This window comes from Aptenodytes forsteri, unplaced genomic scaffold, assembly GCF_000699145.1.
Source record: "Aptenodytes forsteri isolate BGI_AS27 unplaced genomic scaffold, ASM69914v1 Scaffold3, whole genome shotgun sequence".
NCBI classification, from domain to species: Eukaryota; Metazoa; Chordata; class Aves; order Sphenisciformes; family Spheniscidae; genus Aptenodytes; species Aptenodytes forsteri.
In genome coordinates this window covers 3,186,113-3,205,767 of record NW_008795283.1, presented here as the reverse complement: position 1 = coordinate 3,205,767, position 19,655 = coordinate 3,186,113, and the positions used below count along the sequence as shown (strand labels likewise).

The window sequence follows — 19,655 nt, the reverse complement described above, 5'->3', positions numbered from 1 at the left end:
TAAAGCCTCTCTTGCACTGCGCTTCATTAAGATTAAACTGTACTTCTTTGGTTTAGGAAGGCTGTCTGGTTGGTGTATTAGCTGTTGGTCACACGCACCTGGTCCGAAAACGGCTGGCATCTGAAACAGCTTGGACCTGCTGGAGGCAACCTGGTCAACCTGTGGATGCTGTGAACCAGGAGCTGACCAAAAAGCGGGAAAGCTCCAGGATTCCTCCCTGGAAAAGGTAAGGGCTGGAGGGTAAAACTGGCGGGAGTGCGCTTGTAGACCAGAAAACCAGAGCAGTCCTCTGAGTACAGAGCTGACTGCATTGTAGATGGGACCTTTGAAATTTAAATATATAGAGTGCATAAAGGATGGTCAAGATGTGAAGTTACTTCCATTTGTTCAAACTGCAAGTTGCTTTCTGGAAGTGTAAGATCGCCATTTGCACACATCACCCTTGATTTCTGTCTGCTTTGAGTCACATCATTCTGATTGCTTGTAATTTATATTGCCAAACTTATTCCAGTGTTATTGTCTCTTTAAAACCTCACACTCGGATAGCTGTAGGCAGTTAAAACAATCAGGACAGTGGAGCAGTATCTCTGAGCTAAACCAGAGCAGTAGGTAAGAGTGGAGGGTTGCTCTCTCCAGTGGTAAAAGCACAGGTGTGAGTCGGATGATCAGGAAGCTATTCCTGGCCCTAACAAGCAGTGCAGTCTCTGCACCTGATTCACCAGTGTGTTACTCTACCAATCTTTTTAGGCTCATCTTGCCACTCTCCTGTATCTATGTCAGTCTGTTACACTTGAACAGAGTGGATGTAAAATGCTGTCAAATTGGAAGGGTGATTTATGTCCCAGAGCGAAACTTTATATTGATCCCGGTAGATGGGCTGGACATTGTGGGACCAGAACAACAATCTCCAGACCCTGCGGCATTTTCAGAGCGCTCTGTGTGTCTGCAGTATGCGGTGTGGTGCCCTAACAGGAGGTTAAGCACAAGTCCTCTGATAAAGCTTGCAACAGGTTCAGGCTACAGTATTGTTTTCCCTATTGTGGATAAGGTTTCATGGGTAGGTCATGCACAGTACTTTATCTCTAACTGGAAACTCGCTTTGAATATGTAGGTGCTACAGATACAAAATTCAGATTCATGTAGCACCTTCCTCCCTCAGCCTATCCTGTCTCAGGGGTCTCTACCCTCTCTTAGTGTCCTATGCTAGGGTATTCTGTTGTCCCACTCTTGTAGGTACTCTTGCTCTGATAGACCCCTGTCCCTCTCTGAGACTGGGGAGCAGACCCAGTCAGCCGCTGAAGGAAAGCAGTAGACTTAATTGTGGCAATGCTAACAGTGTGGATAAGCAGGGTCAGCTGCTGCCTTGAGCTCCGACTGTGATCTTGCTGCCCATTGTGTAGATGAATACAGGGCTTCAGTTGGTCAAAAAGTGTCATCTACTGAGCAGTAAAGTCCAGACCAGTGCTGCAACGTTATGACAAAGCAAGTGTCAGCAGCTTCCTGGGAGGGCTGCTGCTGGTGGACCGAGCCTTGAAATGAGTCCAGCCATTTTGTCAATGATGCAGCCATGAGTATTTCTGAAGAAAGCTGTGTCTGGCAAGCGCTCTGGTGTATGGTACTATTGCTGTGAGTAGAGCAAATGCTGCTTATCGCCTGCCCTCAAGAACCATCAAAGGAAGCGCAGACGTCTCCTATTACTGTTAAAACAAAAACTGAGTGTCGTATGGGCACAAGAAAACATAGATCCATTGGCAGCAGAACAAGACTATGAATTATTCATTCCTCCAATGCCTCCTGTATGTTCCATCCACTCAGGCTGTTCAGGATGCTGTCTGCTGGAGATGCAGACAGATCTGCTTCCAAAGCCACGGGGACATGACCCTGCAGACTGTGATCACCACTCCGCTCAGCTTGTCCTCCATGAAACTGGCTTGTGCATTGTTGTGACATCCTTGAGGACACAGAAGTAGCCTTTGATCATCCTGTGGGCTGTTGGTAGGAACTCTTGTAACACCAACGAAACTGGGACGTGTCTGGTAATGCCAGCCTGGAATTGGCTGTGAGTTGAGGGCAATGAATTAGAACCAAGATGGAAGCACTGACTGCTCTGGCCCATTTTGCAAAAGGGAGGTGGGGGGCTGCATCTTTTGTGTAGTATTGCTTTGGTTTTTGCAAGAGAACTTATACTATGTCAGTTTGTTCCTAGCTCTGTTTTGCTGAGAAGCCAAAGCATCATCTGCTAAAAGTTCCCTGAGCATAGGCAGGATTTTTCTGTCCATGCAGAGTGCTTTAGTGGAGAGGAGTGTATTTAAATCGCTGCTTGGGAACATCTGTGAAATACATAGTTTTTCTCAACTCGTTTACTAGTGGGCATTTGTCTATGTAATGGTTGTCAATCGGCAGCTGAAGTTGAGAGGCACTGAGGACTTACGGAGCTGCAGAGACTAAATTCTCCTCCGATTCTTCCGTGAACTGCTCTGAGCTCAGGTAAGAGGTGCCCAGTGTGAGAGAAGGCATTGCTGAAGGTTTGTTCAGAGGCTGTTCCTCAGCATAAAATGCACATACTTAGATGCAGAGGGGTGTTTACCCTTTTTTTGCTTTTTCTCTCCTGCTGGTTGGTATGAAGATTCCTTCAGCCATTTCACATACCCAGGCTGCACCATGCATGCCATATTGCAGACTTTTGAGCATTTTTTCCCCATTTTCCTTCTGCATCTTCCAGAGTTGCCCTTGGCTATTAGACTTTTGCTGAGAGATATTCAGATTTTTAGTGCGGGAAAAGGTACCTGTAACTAGCAACTGCTGTAGAAATGATGGGCTTCTTAAAGCAAAAGTTTAACCTTTGCATTTATAGCTGTCTTGTAATGTGCCCTATGCCATTTTGAGACCACTTCAAATGTTCTTAAAGAGCTTTGAGGAAAGGAAGTGGATGATACTTCAGTCAAAACAAGACACTATAACTTGTGTCCAGAACAGTTTTCAGCTTCTCATTATGCCAGCTAGCTGGATTTGCCCTAGAGTGAGCCACCTTTGGAGTTGTCCTAGTCCAGAAGCTGAGGGAAGCTGTGGCAGCTAAGACAAAATCCCAGACTGCATTTGAAGAGTCCTCACTGAAAGAAGTGGTGGAAGCATCCTGGGGGGAAGATTGCCCAGCTGGGTTGAGAGGTGGGGTAGGTTTTGCAAAGAGGGCTCTCAAGGAAGAAAGGGTTCGTGCTGAAGCAGGTAAAATGTGTTTGTCCTCCTGTGGTCTTGACAGAAGTGAGAAGACAATAAACTGGAAGAATGCTTTACTTTTTTTTTTAAATCAGTGAAAGAAGTAGACAAACAGAGCAGGTGGTGGATTTGTGGTTTCCATAGTGATGTAGCTGTGGAAGCTTTTGTACGGCTGAGCTTCGCCCTCACTGCAATCACACTTGAAGGCTATGAGTAGTCAGCTTTCCTGCCAGGAAAATGTAAATATACATCAAACGTAGAAATGGCTGAAAATTCAACTGCATGTTCGTGATTTGTTATTTTTGCTATGTTGCCTGAATATGTGGATGTTGGGAAGCTCAGCTCTGCCATGGTTTATTTCTCCTTTATCTGTTGTCCTGCACTGAAACAGTGCATCAAACTGTCGTAATACCACAGTTCTTGCTGCACTGGGCAGCGATATGTTGACCTGTATCCTTTGCTTTCTCTCATCTGTACATCTCACAACACCGATGCCTGTGACTCTCTGCTCACCCACACTGATTTCAAACATGCACTGATCAAGATACGTATGCCTAATTCTTTCAGGGCATGCTAACTGATCAGAGCACCACCCTGTGAAGCTTGGAGAGGTGTACTTCATGCTGTTCGTAGCCATCACCTCACTTGTTTCTGTGGGCCACAGAAATGGGCTGCATGTGACATTAAATCATGGTTTATTTTAATGGGCATTTTGGGAGTGTTTTAATAGTCAAAACATATGACCTTTGGGGAATTTTTGCATATGGAGAGAGCTCTTTGTGACTGTGAATAGTTGAATTTGAGAGCCTTTAAATTGGGCTTTCAAAATAAGTTCGAGTGCGGAATTTTTCAGCATCTCAGCTGATGGATTATCAGCGGGTCATAGAGGTAGAGGAAGGAAAATGCTCAGTGTGAATGCTGGATGCGCACATCAGACAGTTAGGCACGTACCAGTCCTGCACACCCACTTGCATAGTCCGGTCTTCATAAGTCATGGGCATTTGTGCTCTTCCTTTTTACTCGTACTGCTGCTGGATGCTTCTCTTGCTGTCTCCCTGAACAAATCTCCCTTACCTTCGGCATTTGTTTTGCTTGTCTGATGGATGTAATGGGTCATCTGTTCCCTTTATAGAAAGGAATGTTAATTATTTTCAGAAGGCTAATTAGGTTGCTAATGAGAAGCTCTATTGCAGTAATATTTCCTTTAATTACTCACTCTTAAGTGCTGTACAGAGAAGTTTATTGAATATGCTGTTAAATACAAATGCTTGTATCTGGCTTAGAGATGCACCTTCAGGCTCCCTGAAAGAAATGCTTTGGTAAACTTGGGAATCCATGTGACACAGATAACTGAGCAAATGAGACTGATGCTGAGAGCCGCCTAGTCGTGCAGCCTTTTTGACTCTGTGTGAATTTGGTGCTTCTGCAAGTGACTGGCCACAGTTGCTCTCTGTATTCCAGTTTTGCTTGATGGCTTTTGGCAGTATCGGTAACCAATTGTGCTACCTGCCAAACTAATCTATAGTTAGATGCAGGCCTCCCACCAAATAGTTTAATCTAATTAGCCAGATGGCAGCCAGAGGCACAGAGAGGTGGAGTGACTCATCCAAGGTCATGTCGCAGATCATGGCAAACCTGGTAATAAAGCAGAGGTTTTGTCAGTCCTGTGTTAGTATGCTGCACTATTTGGCTGCTTGTGCCCTCTCTTAGGGCCAGCATAGCTCACTACAAGACTTGCATCAGTTTGCATATTGCTTTGTGAGGCAGCACAGCTGCTCAACAACCCCATCCATGTATCCACCTTGGCACTGTCTTAGGAAGGTCCTTTTGTTTCTCCATCTGAGTCCTGGCTGCTACTTGATTCTCTCCTTTTTTCACCCTTTGTTGTAGAAATCTCAATGCCTTTTAGAATTTCTCTGAGAGAGGTACTGTATTCTAGATGATATTTTAGTTTTAGTACTCCCAGGATGAGAGGTGTTGGGGTGGATCTCTAGCATCCCCTGCTTTTTGAATGCTGAGCCTTCATGCAGCTCTGCAAAAGAGCTCCACTTTTTGGTAGCATCCTCTGACGTCCAGTCCAATTCCTGAGTCTGCTCTTAGCCAGACTCTTGGAATTCTTTACACACTGTAGCTCTACCAGTGAAGATGGTGAGGGAAGGCTGCTGAATGGGGCCACTTCCAGGCATCAGAAGATGCTCCCTACGCTTATATACAAATCATTGTAGACCCAGTTGGAGAAGGAAGGAAGATCTGTCAATGTTGTGGATGCAGTGCAAAACTTCCTATGTTGTACTGTGCTGTGAAAATATCTAAGTGCAGGTGACTCTGAAGAGTGACTTAGGCATAAGAAATACCCAAGAAAACTATTATCAGCATGAGATAGCAAAAGTCACCCACCAGTTCTTTTCAGGAACAGATGTGCACTGCTAGAACAACTTTTACCTGTGCTCCACACATGCATGACTGCCTTGGCTGAGGCACATTCATTTAAAAGTTAACTTTGCACACGTAGCATTTAAGTTAACTTTGCATATCTTCAGAGCTGTGGAAACTCTGAGAGACAGTGAAGATACAGCGAAGCAAGTTGGTTAGCTGCAGTGCACATATAGGTTCTAAGTTATTACAAGCCTATGCACAAAGAGCACACTTGAAAAATGTCAAGGTATCTATTTTGAACACCTTGGCATTGCTATGAACTGTTGTGCGAAGTAGGGGAAATAACGCTGTTCAGCATATGTGTAATGTGACAGGTTTGTTGTTGCATGTATCAAGACTAGTTATATAATAGAAGCATATTTATGTTGTTTTACTCATGGTGGGAGATAAAAAATTAAATTCTTACTCATCCTACCAACAGTGTATTGCTTAATACGTAGTGATTGTCATAAAAGTCCTTACATGCTGCAGGTTTGTGTACCTCTAGAAAGGAATGGACAAGCTGACCAGAATGTGTGCCTCCAGGACTGTCAATAGTAGATGCATGATTCAGGCACGAAAACGACAGCTCTTAAGGGTTTTACATAAGCAGGGACAAGATAACATATGTTGCCTCTCTGGTTCCATTTGCTGTGGGTCACCTGATGCTCTGTTTGAGCAGATTTTAAAGATGGTTTAAAAAGAGTTTAGGGTTTGGGGTTTTTGGAGAGGGCTTTTTTTTTTGTGGCCAGTGTGAGCAGTATGAAGCCGTTTTAAGTAAAACTGAGGAATTCTTTTCTAGTCTTATCACAAGACAGTTCCCAACACACAGATGAGAACTGGCATCTTTGTTCAGCTGTCTCTTTGCCCAGAGGCATGAGGTACCTATTGTTGCCCAGAAGGAAAACAAGATAAAGTCTGGTTTGATAAGACCTGAAATTATCCTATGTAACCTTAGGTATTTCACTGAGGTGGATAAATCAGTGTTGCACATGCTTTAAGCACCTCTAAGTAGGTACTGGAAAGATGCAGGAATGGTAGCATCAGACAAAATGCCAGTTTTGTCTCCAGGATGTGTCCATCTCTAGCTACCTTCACAGGCTCTAGTAACTACAAATGGGAGCCTGCAGAGACAACGCTTGTAATGAAGGTGCCTTTGTTAAGTGCCTGAAATTCATGAATGAATTTGGGCCTCTGTGTGTGTGTGTGTGTGTAACGTTTATATGAAATTCAAAAGCTAGTAAAACTGTGTTGTGCAAATAATTAATTTGTTAGAATGGTATCATGTTGCAGTAATAGTGTAAGGCAGATTACTGGAGGCTGAATCTCAAAGAACAAGTTGCTGTCAGAGGTGTGTTTCAGTCAATGAAAGCTCAGTGCCTGCACAAGGGAGGGATCAGCTCCTCACTGCTTAACTAACAACTGTACCTCCTAAAATAACAAGCAGTTGTTTAGAGTATATCTTTAAACTTTTATCTTCAGGAGATGGCAAAATAAAAGCTGAAAACATAAGTTGGGAGTTAAAAGAGCACCACAAATGAAGAGCTGGGCAGAAAGTCCCTGGCAGAAAATAGTGTGACCCTGGGAAAGCCCTGCCCTGTTTGGGAGCTCTGTGGCCAACCGTTAACGGGGCAGGACACTCTTGTCACCCCTGGCCAAGGCCATTCTGTCTAAATACAAAAGGAAAATTACATGGTAGCTGGGTAAAGCCTAAGGTTACAGTTCAATGGAAAGAAGCCAGTTGAATTGCCCTTCCATTAAAGGGCCTCTGCTGCTGCATGAGACTCCAGGGTGGCAGGTTTGCCTCCATGCTGCAGAGGATGGCGCAGCCGTGGTTGTCTTCTTTTCTGGTTGTGCTTGCCAGGCCCCATGGGGAAACTGAGTCCTTCTGACCAGGTGCAGAGTGCAATAAGCTTCCTCTGACAAGTTGACAGAAATTAGTGGAGGCTTGATACTTGACAGAAGGAGAAACAAATTATGGGAGGTGTTAAGAAAGAAGTGAACTTCATGGATGGGAACTTGTGGTCTTACTGTTTCCTCTAACACATTCCCGTCTGGTGTAAATGGCTCTGTAGCACGTAGCCTGGTAGATAGCATCTCTTGCAGTGTTTCAGCTGAGAGTGTCCTGTGTTTCATAGGATTTGGCCACTAGGCTGCCATGAGACTTCAAAAATAAGCCTCTTCTGGGAACCAGGTGAAGTATATTCAGCTCAGTATTCCCTTCTCTTCAAAGATCAAGTGCAATACGGTTTTCTAAGGAAAGGTAATACATTTTGCTGGGTCAACTGATATTGTGGAGGGGTGGAGGGGGGCAGTACATTTCAGATACTCAGGCCATCTTTGGGCTTGAAGCTGTTTGAAGTTGAGTATCGGGTTTCTGTCTCTGATCTGACCGAAGTAGTAAGATCAAAGTTACTAAAAACATAGTCTGGGTCTGCAGTAGCTAATTCTCCCTGGCATGAGCATTTTGCTTGCGGAGCCCAGCAGTGGGGAAAGACTGTGCACATCACAACCCCAGCTGGACAGAGCCACTGGGCCACCAACTCCTCCTTCTTTGCTCTCGTGTCCTCACATGTTCCTGAGGCCCTTGTATGACCATCACAAACACTTTTGTAAGGGGAATTCAGAGTTGATGAATGGTACTGTCTGGATTGTCCAGAGGGACATCTGTGCTTTTGTAAATGAAAGAGAAGGTCTGACAGTGAGAACATGAACTTTCTGTGTTGTGCATCAACATGAGCTATCTGTTCTGGAAAGAGCAGCTTCCAGAGGCAAGTAAAAGAATCGAGACTCAACTAGTGTCTGGTCTCTCTTCTGAGATGGTCAAGGATCTGGGCCAATTAGCGCCTGTGTTTGGATTATGAGGATGTTTTGTCAATCACTGGGAACTAAACAAATATGTATGAGAAAAAACAAGAGCTATGTGCATTTTGGAACATTTTCTTTTTGCAGCCTGAAAAATAGAATAAATAGGATTCTGCTTTCTAGATCTTACTTCTGCAGCAGCAGTGAATAAGAAAGATGACATGGTATGACACGTTCTTTGAGGCACAGGCCGTCTTTCCATGTGTGTTTGTACAGGCCTATGGTACCTTGATTTACTGACACCTGGCCACTCCTTCTGGTAGTAATATTAAGGGAATATATGTCTTACTGTGAAGTATTCTGACACAACTGAAGATGCAAGGAATTCAGTTGTATTAAACTTCTACTTTAGAAAGGTAGGATGTTCAATTTCATCTATGGTGTTACCATTTGGGACAGACAGACGCATTTGGACCCTTCAACCAGTGATATGTGCTGCTAGCCCAGGGCTTAGACTGCTGGAGATGATACGCACAACCCTGTTCCTGCTGCTGATCATTCCATCGGGGTGCTAGTCAAATGATAGCCATGCCCCACTGCAGTGCCACGTTAGTGGAGACAGGTTTTAAAATAGTTGTCTTCCCTTTTTTGTAAGGGCAAAACAGGTCAGTGCAGATAGTCTGGCTATATTCAGCCATTTTCTCTTTCTGCATGCAGCAGCTGCTTGGCTTTGGACAGAAGGGAGTGCTGAACTAGAGAAGCACAGTGAACTCCTGCCTGCAGAGCAGAGTAGAATTTACTTTTAGTAAAACTAAAATTGTGTCTTATATCAAGAGAAGTCTTGACTTATCTTGGCACCTTTTATTGTTGGGGTTTTGTCAGCTGTCTGACAGCATATGCAGACAAGAGTCGCAATCTTAACTTCTGTCCCAGTGCTCTCAAGATTATTTTTCATTCCAGAGCAGCCTTTTGGTCTACATCGCACCATCTTCCTCTTCCTCTCCCCATTCTTCTGTATTCCAGCAACTCAGCTTCCAAGCAAGACTCGCAAAGAGCACGTCTCTTCTAAGCCAAGCATGGATCTGTACTGCCAGGTTAACTTTGTCACTGAGCAAAACTCCAATTCTTTGTTCCAGCTGCACTGATTCTACAAGCACTGGTGCAGGAAGATGACGTGGCTAAACTGCTCTGATGTAACTTTCATAAGTCTTTTGTCTGTTGCCCTGTTTGGCCACTGAGAGACTTTTTATGTGCCTTCCCCATGTCTTCTGACTTAGATGTCTTGTCCATACCTGAGTGCTGCCTCTTCTCAGCGATTGCTCAGCAGCTCAACAATGAGAGGAAAATAGCCTCACTTTTCTGGGCCATTTTCCAGCCCCATTAAGGTTCCCAGCCAGGCTGGTTTGAAGGATTCTGTTAACCTGGGGTTGGTAGCCAGAAGGAGGATGGAACATGTATCCAAATTTTATCTTGTCACTGTAGTAGCTGTGGAAATCTATGGATCTTCATTATTACCTGCTTATGTGAAGTTAATGATTAGGAAACAGTGATGAGTTTAATTCCCTGACATCTGCCACCTACTAGCTTCAGCTACTAATACACTTACAATTTTACTTGTGCATTCTTCCTTGTTTCCCTCTATTCTACAAATACTCCAGGGTATTTCCACCCTACTTCTTTTAGATCCACCTTCTGTTCTCAAGGCAAGGTTCTTGCAAGGCTTTCCCCAGATTAATCCTTACCAACTTTTCCTCTCTTTCTGTGCTTTGGCTCACTGGGTCCTAGAGAAGCCAACACAGCTATGGCAGTAATTTTAAGAACCAAGCAAGACAATCGCTTTGCCTTCTACTGCAGCAGCTGTGTGTGTGGACGCAAATTCAAGTCTCCTTTTATCATTGTGCTTTGACCTTTTGCGACTGTGCCATCTTTCTGCAGCTGAGAGTGGAAAATGTCTTCTGCGTGGATTGACAGCTGATAGGAGTGAAGACGTGGGTAGTATTTTTACCTCATTGCTGAGTTTAGGATTAGAGTTAGCAGTTCTTAAGCTTCCACCTTAGAAAAGAAAATCCTTAATTCCTTTTTCAGGTGTTTAGCAAGTAGGTGGTGTTAACATGATGCAGTTAAAATCCATGAATCCTGAAGCAGATGCATGTTAGCTGCTATTCACAAGAGATGGTTTAGAATTTTTCAGAAGGCTGAATGTGTAGATTGGATCTGGGAAAAGGGATGAATGTGAATAGGGTCTCAGCATGTACCACAGCCATAAACTGCTAGATCTGCAAAGCAGTCTGAAGCTGTGGTATTGCTCTATTTCATGATCTGGGCTACCCTGTGCTATGAAAGATGAATTCCTGGACGCCAGGCATTCAGAAGCATCTGAAGCATCCCTGTGCACATACACACAGACTTTTCTGTCTTAAGGAACCTAAAGTCTTACACTTACGTTGACTAATAAATATAGGCAAGTTTTGAAAATGCTTTCCTGTATTGGAGCAATTAATCTGTTTGTTGATTTTATTGGGGAGACTGTTCAATAGAGCATGGTCATTTGGACACGCTGCAGTCACAAAGGGAAATGTGGAAGAAGGGTATAAACATAATATTAAATGGATCTACTTTCAGAGGGGCTGTGTAAAGGCTGGAACTGAGCATGCCCTGTGGAGCCGTGATAAATGATTGGCATGGTGCAGGTAGGAATCCTGAATCCGATCGTAGTGTTTGTAAAAGGTCACCTCAGCATCAAAATGAACACAGTTAGAAGAAGCAATTATAGGAAAAAAAAAAAATCCATACCCTTCAAGTATAGAGGGGAAGAGAGGGCAAATAAGCAAATCAATAAGGACAACATATAAATGTGTCTATGTATCTTTATATATCTATACATCTGTAGATAGAATTAAAAATTATGTAGGCATAGCGGGTTGATTTGCCTTCATTAAAGCAGATATCTGTGGTCCAGTCCAAAATAGAGCGTGAGAGAACAGTCTAGTTCTGTGATTTGGGAGAGAGGCAGTAAGAAGCTCAGAAAGAGTTGGAAAAGAACCAAGGTGACATCAGCTGTAGTCAGAGGAGATGCGGGGCATCCTTATGACCCAGCTCCCTGGCTCATGAGCTGGAGTGCATGAAGCTGCAGCTGGGAGCACGTTTCAGCTGGAAGAACAGTGCTGGGAAATACCCCTGGGACTGTACCTTCATAAGCTGACTGGAAAAGGAGGGAGCTGTAGGACGCAGCAGTAAAAGCTTATGGACCAATGCTGAGTTAAGAAATTGATGTCTGAAGAGATAAGAGGCTTCCTTGAATGGCAAGCAGAAATAGCCTGGCAAATACCAGTTCTGCATGGGGCACAAATACTGAGTTACTGCTTTATTTAAAAGAGCTCGTGAGTGTTCAGCTTACCACCTTTCAGAAGGCTGAGAGTTTCAGTCACATTCCCCTGTGGGAAAGCTCTGGTGCTGCCTTCTTGGGATACACAGCACATAATCAGATGAATGAGTGACGTGAGGAGAGTCATAAACTGCTAAACATTAAAGGTTTATGGTGAATCTGATGCTTCAAGTTTACAAAAGAGAAAAATGGCAGGCGTGCATAAAACGTGAAGATGGTGTGTTTGTAGTTTTAACCCGAATGCTAAGCTTCCTGATACCTTGAAGAAATAACAGGACTAAAAATGTAAGCCTTCTTTTGCAAAGATGTAAATAGCAAAGAAGTACCTAACACAGTGGAGGGGTATGTCTGCTGTGTAGGAACTAGGCCCTAAAACCTAAGTTTTTGTTGACTTGTTATTCAGGACAGAGAAGTTTGACTGGTCTACTAAGACAGATTTACCTGAGTGGTGCGCTTACAGGCTGCTTGTTGTTCTTTCTGAATTGAAATAAACCTGAACAATGGAGTACAAAACTCACCACTAATTTATTTGTCCATGCAATATATTTCCACTGCTGATTACATACTTTGCAAGCCAGCGATGGCATGATTAATCCCCATGGTATGCTAATTGGTGGGCACTAGTGGGAGAAACTGGGAGACTGCTCCGAGGAGCTGCCTTTCCCAGCTGTAGGCATGGTTGCCTACTTGACGATCTTGTCAGACATGGTGAGGTGGTCAGTAGAATTCTGAGATTTATCCTCTTCTACCCTTCATTTCCAGGATGTTTCTACCTCTGAGGACCTGTGTGAACTTGAAATTAAGAAGATGAGGTAGCCACCATCTTGGAGGCTCCACAAGGATTCCTTTGGTGAAAAAGAATAATTTAGCAATCTGAGGCTGCTCAAGTTTTCTCCTCCAGGGATGTTAGGAAGAAACTTGAGGAGTAACAGCCTGGTGAATAGCCGATAGCGCTTGGAAAACCTGGTTCTTTCACATCTTAGCAGTAGTTTAATGTTAGGAAGGAAAATATATATTGAGGAGGAAAAATTTTCTGTAGAATTGCCTTCAAGAGACTTCCAAAAGGGGAAAGAGAGAATAAAACTTCTTATGACCATCTCAGGCTGTGTTTCTGAAGGTACTTAAAAGTGTCCTCCCTCCTGTTTCATCTGTCTTTATGCAGTGCCTTCTGCTTGCAAGGTTTAAACCTAACTCAGCTTAGACCAAGATGCTAGGTTTCTTTATGGTCTGCAGCAGTTCCGTTCCTCCTAGATGAAGAGTGACTAGTTGCTAGCTGCGGGTGTTTACACTATCCAGTTATCTACTGTCAGTTAAAGGCTGGGAGTTTATGAAGGCTTGTGCACTGGTGAAGAGTAATACAAGAAGAGGGAAATAGTTCTTTACAGTTGTGTATATGCAGCACGAATTTCCAGTAAAAGAAGCAGCAAACTTTCTGAAATGCTGCTTTGAGCTTTACCTGCAGCAAACTAGGAAAGACTGCCTTGGATCTGTCAACAGTTCTATTTTTTTTTGTCTTTTTACACACATTGCTGCTCTTCACAGATTTAAGTGACTTGGATTGTGTCAGGATATTAGCAGGCTAGGATTTTAGATACTCTTACTTCACTGCCTTGATCATAATATTTTTCTCTGCCAAGCTTCATTTTCAATGTGAAATGTATTTGGATTTTTTGTCATTTTTTTTGCCAAACCTGGCTTTCCTCCATTGCATGCTGATTCTGGCTTGTTACTGCAGATTGTTCAGAAGAGCTGGGCTAAGCATGTTTATTTGTTACTATTACTGATACTGACTTCTGTGAGTTGTCCAAATCAATTTATTATTTTAGTGTTGGAGTGGACTGGTGTATTTGCTTTTCATTTTGCTTTGGAAAGAAGATGGGGGCATTTGCTAAGAAGAAAAAAACCAAACCCCTTTTCAAAAAAGAACTGTCTGAATTTCCAAACAGCTTTAAGAAACCATGTAAGATGGGTGACACAGAATGTCTTGACCTTAATGTTGTCTCTTCTTTACATCCTTTGGCTCTCTAGTGACAGTGGAAAGGATATTGGTGATGGCAAAATCTTGTAAACTCTCAGCATGTTCTCAGGATAAATTCTCTCTCTCCATTCATCGCTCTCTTTTGGGTTGCTTTTTCCTGGTAAGCCATGATGTGCATTATGTTCTTTGAATGTCAGGTTTGCTTCAGTCAGCTAATACAACATGTTGAGCTCAAGCTTTCAAAAACAGCTATGAATTTTGATTGCCACTGTACTTGAATGCATGGTTTGAAATGAAGGGGCCCAGCCTGCAGGAGCTTACAAGTCAGGCAGTTGCCCATCAGGGAACTATGAGTGCTCAGACCTAGGCCTGAAGTCATGGGCTGCAAACTTGTAGCAGCTTTTGAAAAATGGATTCTAGGAACTCAATTCTGCTCTCACTGCAGAGAATGAAGTCAAGCTGGACTTAAGGTCCAGGTTAAGATAATGGTGAATGCAGCAATTGAGCACCCAAAACTGGAGGACGGCTGATACAGATTCTCAGGGCAGGTTGTGCCCCCCTGGACATGCCATCTCCTTGGGGGCAGACCTTCCATAGTGCTGGGTCTGCTCTCCCCCACCCCCCCGCAGTGTTAGCGGGAAGCTCTGTCTGCCCCAACAGCGGGGTCCTGGATTCAAAGTCTCTGCTTTGTGCTGGGGCCACTTCAGGGGCACTTGGGCCCTTGCTGGACACTTGCTTGTTCGAGAGCTGTAGTATCAGCAAATGTTGGGGACTCGGGGCAGCTTTTCCAAACAGGGGAGGGCAGCAGGTAGGGCACAGGAGTCTTCTAGCAACAGGCTTGGAGAAGGACATGACCTTACCTGAAAGAGATGCTGGGGAGATTCAGGGATAATACTTCTAGATGCTGAGTTTGGACTTGGTCATTTTTCACAGATTTGTCTTGCAAGTCTGCTGCTTGCTTGACTCTTGATGGGTCTTAACTTCTGTCAGGAGCATAGGAAGCATCCCTCTTGGTCACTGTAAGTGAAGAGCTGCTGCCTTAATTTGTTCTCAAGTTGGAGTGGTCACTGTGGACTAAGTCTTGGAGTAACATGATGCTATGTGTGAGACAGGGCATGGGAAATTTCAGCTTTCTGCACTTCTACTGCCATTCATGAGATCACATTATTCAGAAAACTATTCTTTAAACTAACAATGTCTTCATATTTTCTCTTTGTTCTCTGAAAAGCCCCCCCTCTATGCTCCCTCCCAAGAAAACCCTACCTTTCTCCTTCCCATTGTGAAATGGTGCCCTCTGGGCAGCCCACATACAGGCATTACCGGTAAGAACTACACTTCCCCATCCCTTTGGCTTAGTCTGGTAATTGGATTCATTTAATCTCCTTTTGTCGTCATTCTTTTTTACAGTATCCCAATTCTCTTTGGAACAGATTTGAAAGATAGGCAGGGATCAGAGGCTGCCAGCAGGTACAGAGTGAACTGGGCAAGGGAATGAGGAGTGGCAGCCAAATGATGCGCCTTCTAAGGTAAAGGAGCTAAAGATGAAAATGAGGGGAAAATGCAGATTGGAAATGGGCTGTGCTTTCTTACTTGCAATACATGGCGGTGTGGGTAGAACCCAGAGGAAGGGAGACAACGTGCATCCTAATGGAGGTGGAGTCCAGAGAGAGAAGCAGCAAAACCAGATGATTAATACATTCAGAACTGACCAAAGTCCCAGGGCTCCAGATCCATCCTGAAAGCGCTAAGAGTAAGGAATGGACATCAAGTCTGTGTTTGGAGACATCTGTCTGTGGCATGCTTTTAGCTTCATTGCAGGGCTTGATTAATTGATCTGCTGGAACTATTCCACACTTCAGTACAGTCGAAATTCTATTTTCTGAGCCACAGTTAATTGAGGCTCTCAGTTACCTGAAGGATGAATATCTCCTCAGACTTATGACTTCAACACATAAGTACTGCTAAGACTTTACTGCATAAATCTTTAAACACTGATGAACTAATGTCTTGGGGCCAAATCCAGCACCAGTGTTCTGTAAATCTTTACTGCTAGTGGTTTGTGTGAGATTTTATATGAAAATGTTGAAGCCAGATTTGCAGCACATTCATTGAATATTGTCCGTGGTTGCAAAGGCATGCTCATTTGGTGTTTACTCACAGGGAAGATGCAAAATAAGAGAGGAAGAATTACATTTAAAAAGGTATTGCCCAAAAATGCATGTCAATTTTCATCGACACATCCTTGTATCTACTCTATTCTTTGTTAAAGCAGAAAAGCAGATACCCATCTGATTCTCTCAGTTTTAGGGAAGAACACAGTAGCTACAATGATGTGCCAATGAAAGTAATTCAAAAAGTCATGAAGAACGGTTACTTACATAAGTACTGTTTGGGTAAGAAGGGTCTGAGGAAAGACAGTATCATAAGCAGTAGAGCTTACGGTCAGGGAGTGGCAGGTGCCCTCTACTTCAGAGTTGTCTGCTGCTCGCAGTCCTGTCGTTTCGAGGGACTGAAGTATCCTACTACATGTACGCCTTCTCTGTCTGCAGTTACTCTTTCAAATTAAAAAGTAATTATGACATGTAACATAGGGTTATAGGTGTATCTAAGGCATTTCTTAGAAATATGAACATGCATGTTATGAAACTAAATATTAGTAAATACTTCAGATATGAAATTGTAAAGTAACACTGTGCCCTAATTTTTTACCTGGCAGAAACAACTGGGCACTAAGAATAAGGAACTTCCTGCAGTAGTTCAAGTTCACCTGCGGTGAATCAAGTAGCTGACAGAATTTATAGCCTCAGGCCATCACTAATCAGGGGAATTGTCTCATGGAGGTTTTTTGTTTGTGTTTTTCTTTTATTAGCACTTCAGAGTTAATTCAGAGTATCTTGATGAGGTCTCATTATACCCACCCAGAGGCTGGGAGTCTAAATAATTCTGTTGGAGTAAAGGGAATAGAGGCAATCTGGGAGAGACTTTTTGAAGCACAGTTTGGCTTGGTAGCAGGGAAACAGGCAGAAAGCCACTGTAAAGGAGAGCTTTCAAAAAAATGAACCAGGCAGTGCTCAAGAACTTAATCAGGCATGAATATGACATGCACTGATGTCTCCCCTGCAGTGCTTGCGTGTGACAAATCTGCCGTTATTTCTTGGTCTCCCATCAACCCATTTTCCGATCGCTTGCCTCTTGCCTGCCTGGGCTGCATCACCTGCAAAGCTGAATGTGAGTATGGAAGTGCTCCCCCTGTGCAGAAGGGTCTCGTGCGTGAAGCGGGGCAGTCTGGTATTTGTATCCTTTCTCCTTACTTGGCCTGGTGCACCAGGTTTATCTGTATCTTACGTCAACCTAGGGGATGATTAATATCCATTTCAGAGTTGATATTCTAAAATATAAAAGTATAACCTTTGTGTTGTTACAATATTATTTTCTTGCAGGCCTAACTCAGAGTCCTGCCCTGATCCTCTGAACCAGATTTCTGTAGAGAAACACAGTCATTCATACGCTTCACCCTGTTAGGGCTGTGCTTGTTCCCTGTAGGCGGAGGGGCTTTTGGCCCCTGTGTTGCCAGCAGCGTTATCCGCACAGGCAGTGCAGTCAGGGAAAGGACTGCGTGTTCCTCCGAGGCCCATGTGTGGTTTCCACAGACTTGCCTTCTTTCTTCTATCAGCAAGCTGGAAAAGAAGGTCCTACTGGAGAAAGAGGGAAAAATTCTGTGCTGGCTTAGCTCAGCCTTCCTAATAACATTGTATTAGAGGAACTATTTCTACTTTAGCTGCTTGAAATATAATTTGATGATGATGGAAAGTATTTTCATAGCTTTGAATTTAGACGCTCCCTGTTTTCCACAAAACAACACAGTGTGAGCAGCCTCAGTACAAGCACGGCCATCCATGTGCAGCCTCCAGGACTTGTTTGCTCTCTGCTGAGACAATTGCGTAGGTGGCAGCTGTGTTTCTAGTTTTCAGGAAGCCGCTGCCCATCCCACTGTAACTACCTCAAGTGATGAACGTCATTTGTTTTCCTCAGGAGACTGAATAGTTATCATACATTCAGAGCTTTTTGGTCTGTATTACTGTCACTCCATTAAAAGTCTTGCATCACCAAGTTCAATTATCTGCTTGAGGCTTTTCACAAACCTGCATCTCTTACTGAATCCAGTCTTGGCTTTCTGTTTGGATGCTAATGTCCTGCAACTACTTTTCAGCTTGATCCTTTTATCATGAATTGCTGCCCGATAAAACAAGACTTTCCTCCTTCATTTCCCTCTTGAGACCTTTTCGTGCAGTATTGCCTACCAGGCACCAGATGATTTGGTATTGCTGGGAAATAAGATGCTTGGGAACAGCTGCAATTTTAATTGTTTTGTAAATGCTCAAGTGACTTGTAACCATTACATTGTGCAGTCCCCAACTTGTGCAATGATGTGCTGTAACTTGTTGTAGTCTCCCTAGGTATCCTCCATTCCCTTCAATGTCTTACTGTGTACTTTTTGTTTTATTTTGAATGAAATATTTCACAGGAGGAGCTGTGATTTATGGGTTTGCTTAGCACAGTGGAACCGATTTATGTTTGGGCTACCACAGTTTGGCATCTGTCCTGTCTTGGGATGCTCTTAATCAGCAGGTAGCCTGTGAGGACTCTTTCAAGCATATCGTAAGAAGGAAGTTCCCATCAAGGTTGGGCTGACTGGGCACATGACAGTAGAAGGCAAATATTGGGATAGTGTCAGCGCATTGATGCTTGTCTCCTTGCAGTTGTGGTGAAAGGTTCAGGATTCAAAAGAAGTCAACAGTGGTCTTTGCAATGGGTTAACCTGTATTGTAGATGCTGTCCCAGACCCGGTCTACATTCAGTTATTAGACTTCTAGTATAGTGACTAGATATTTTGCAAAGTGTAAAAAAAGAAACAGAGAATAAATAGATAATTATTAAGTATGTGGTATAGAACCAGGAAAGAGAAACCTTCATTGCACAGAGGAAATAGTGTGGGGTAGAACAGGACATGGCTTGTTGGATATATTTGTGTGAGTCTTTGGCTTCGGTGAGCAGGTGTAAGGCAATGGAAATAATTGGTGAGGGGATCCTTGGAATAAGAGGGGAGGGACTGAGAGGGAAGGACCTTCTATGCATTTGATCCAACTTTGTGAAGAAATTTTTAAAATTACAAGGAAAACCTTACAGATAGTTACTGAATGCTGTGGATGCTCCCAGCTAACAGTTCAAATACATTTCATGTAAAGCTGTAGAGGGAAGTACAAGGACTAAAGACTGCAAGTGGACAGCTGAGAAAGGCTTATTGAAAAGAGAGGAAAACCACAGAATCCCTTGGCAGCTTAGAAAAACTTTACAGTCATTTTCTTCCCTGGAGAATGACGCTCTGTATTTCCTCAGTGCCTTATCTAGCAATAGGTGTGACTTCTAAGGCCTCTGCATCTTTTGATGTCTGTCTCCTCAGATATAAAAAACTTCTCCCTTCCTGCCGCAGCCATATATCCCCATTCTGACAAGATACCTACAGTCCATTTCCTTCTTACTGCTTTCCCTTACTCCTGTACCTCTGACTATTGATTTGTTCTTGAAATTATGTGAGAATGGGAACTGGGGTTGTTTAGCCTGGAGAAAAGGAGGCTGAGGGGAGACCTCATCGCTCTCTACAACTACCTGAAAGGAGGTTGTAGCGAGGTGGCTGTCGGTCTCTTCTCCCAAGTAACAAGCGATAGGACGAGAGGAAATGGCCTCAAGTTGCACCGGGGGAGGTTTAGATTGGATGTGAGGAAAAATGTCTTTCCTGAAAGAGTGGTAAACATTGGAACGGGCTGCCCAGGGAAGTGGTTGAGTCCCCATCCCTGGAGG

The 19,655-nt window shown here is 43.6% G+C and overlaps 1 protein-coding gene across 1 annotated transcript in view; it reads left to right on the top strand.

Moving 5' to 3' along the window:
- Positions 1-56: 56 nt before the first annotated feature.
- TMEM229B (transmembrane protein 229B) overlaps positions 57-19,655 on the top strand; it is a 22,838-nt gene continuing 3,239 nt past the window's right edge. The window contains exon 1 of the mRNA XM_009279299.1: positions 57-226. The gene's annotated coding sequence lies outside the window, so the exon portion shown is untranslated. The remainder of the gene's footprint in view (positions 227-19,655) is intronic.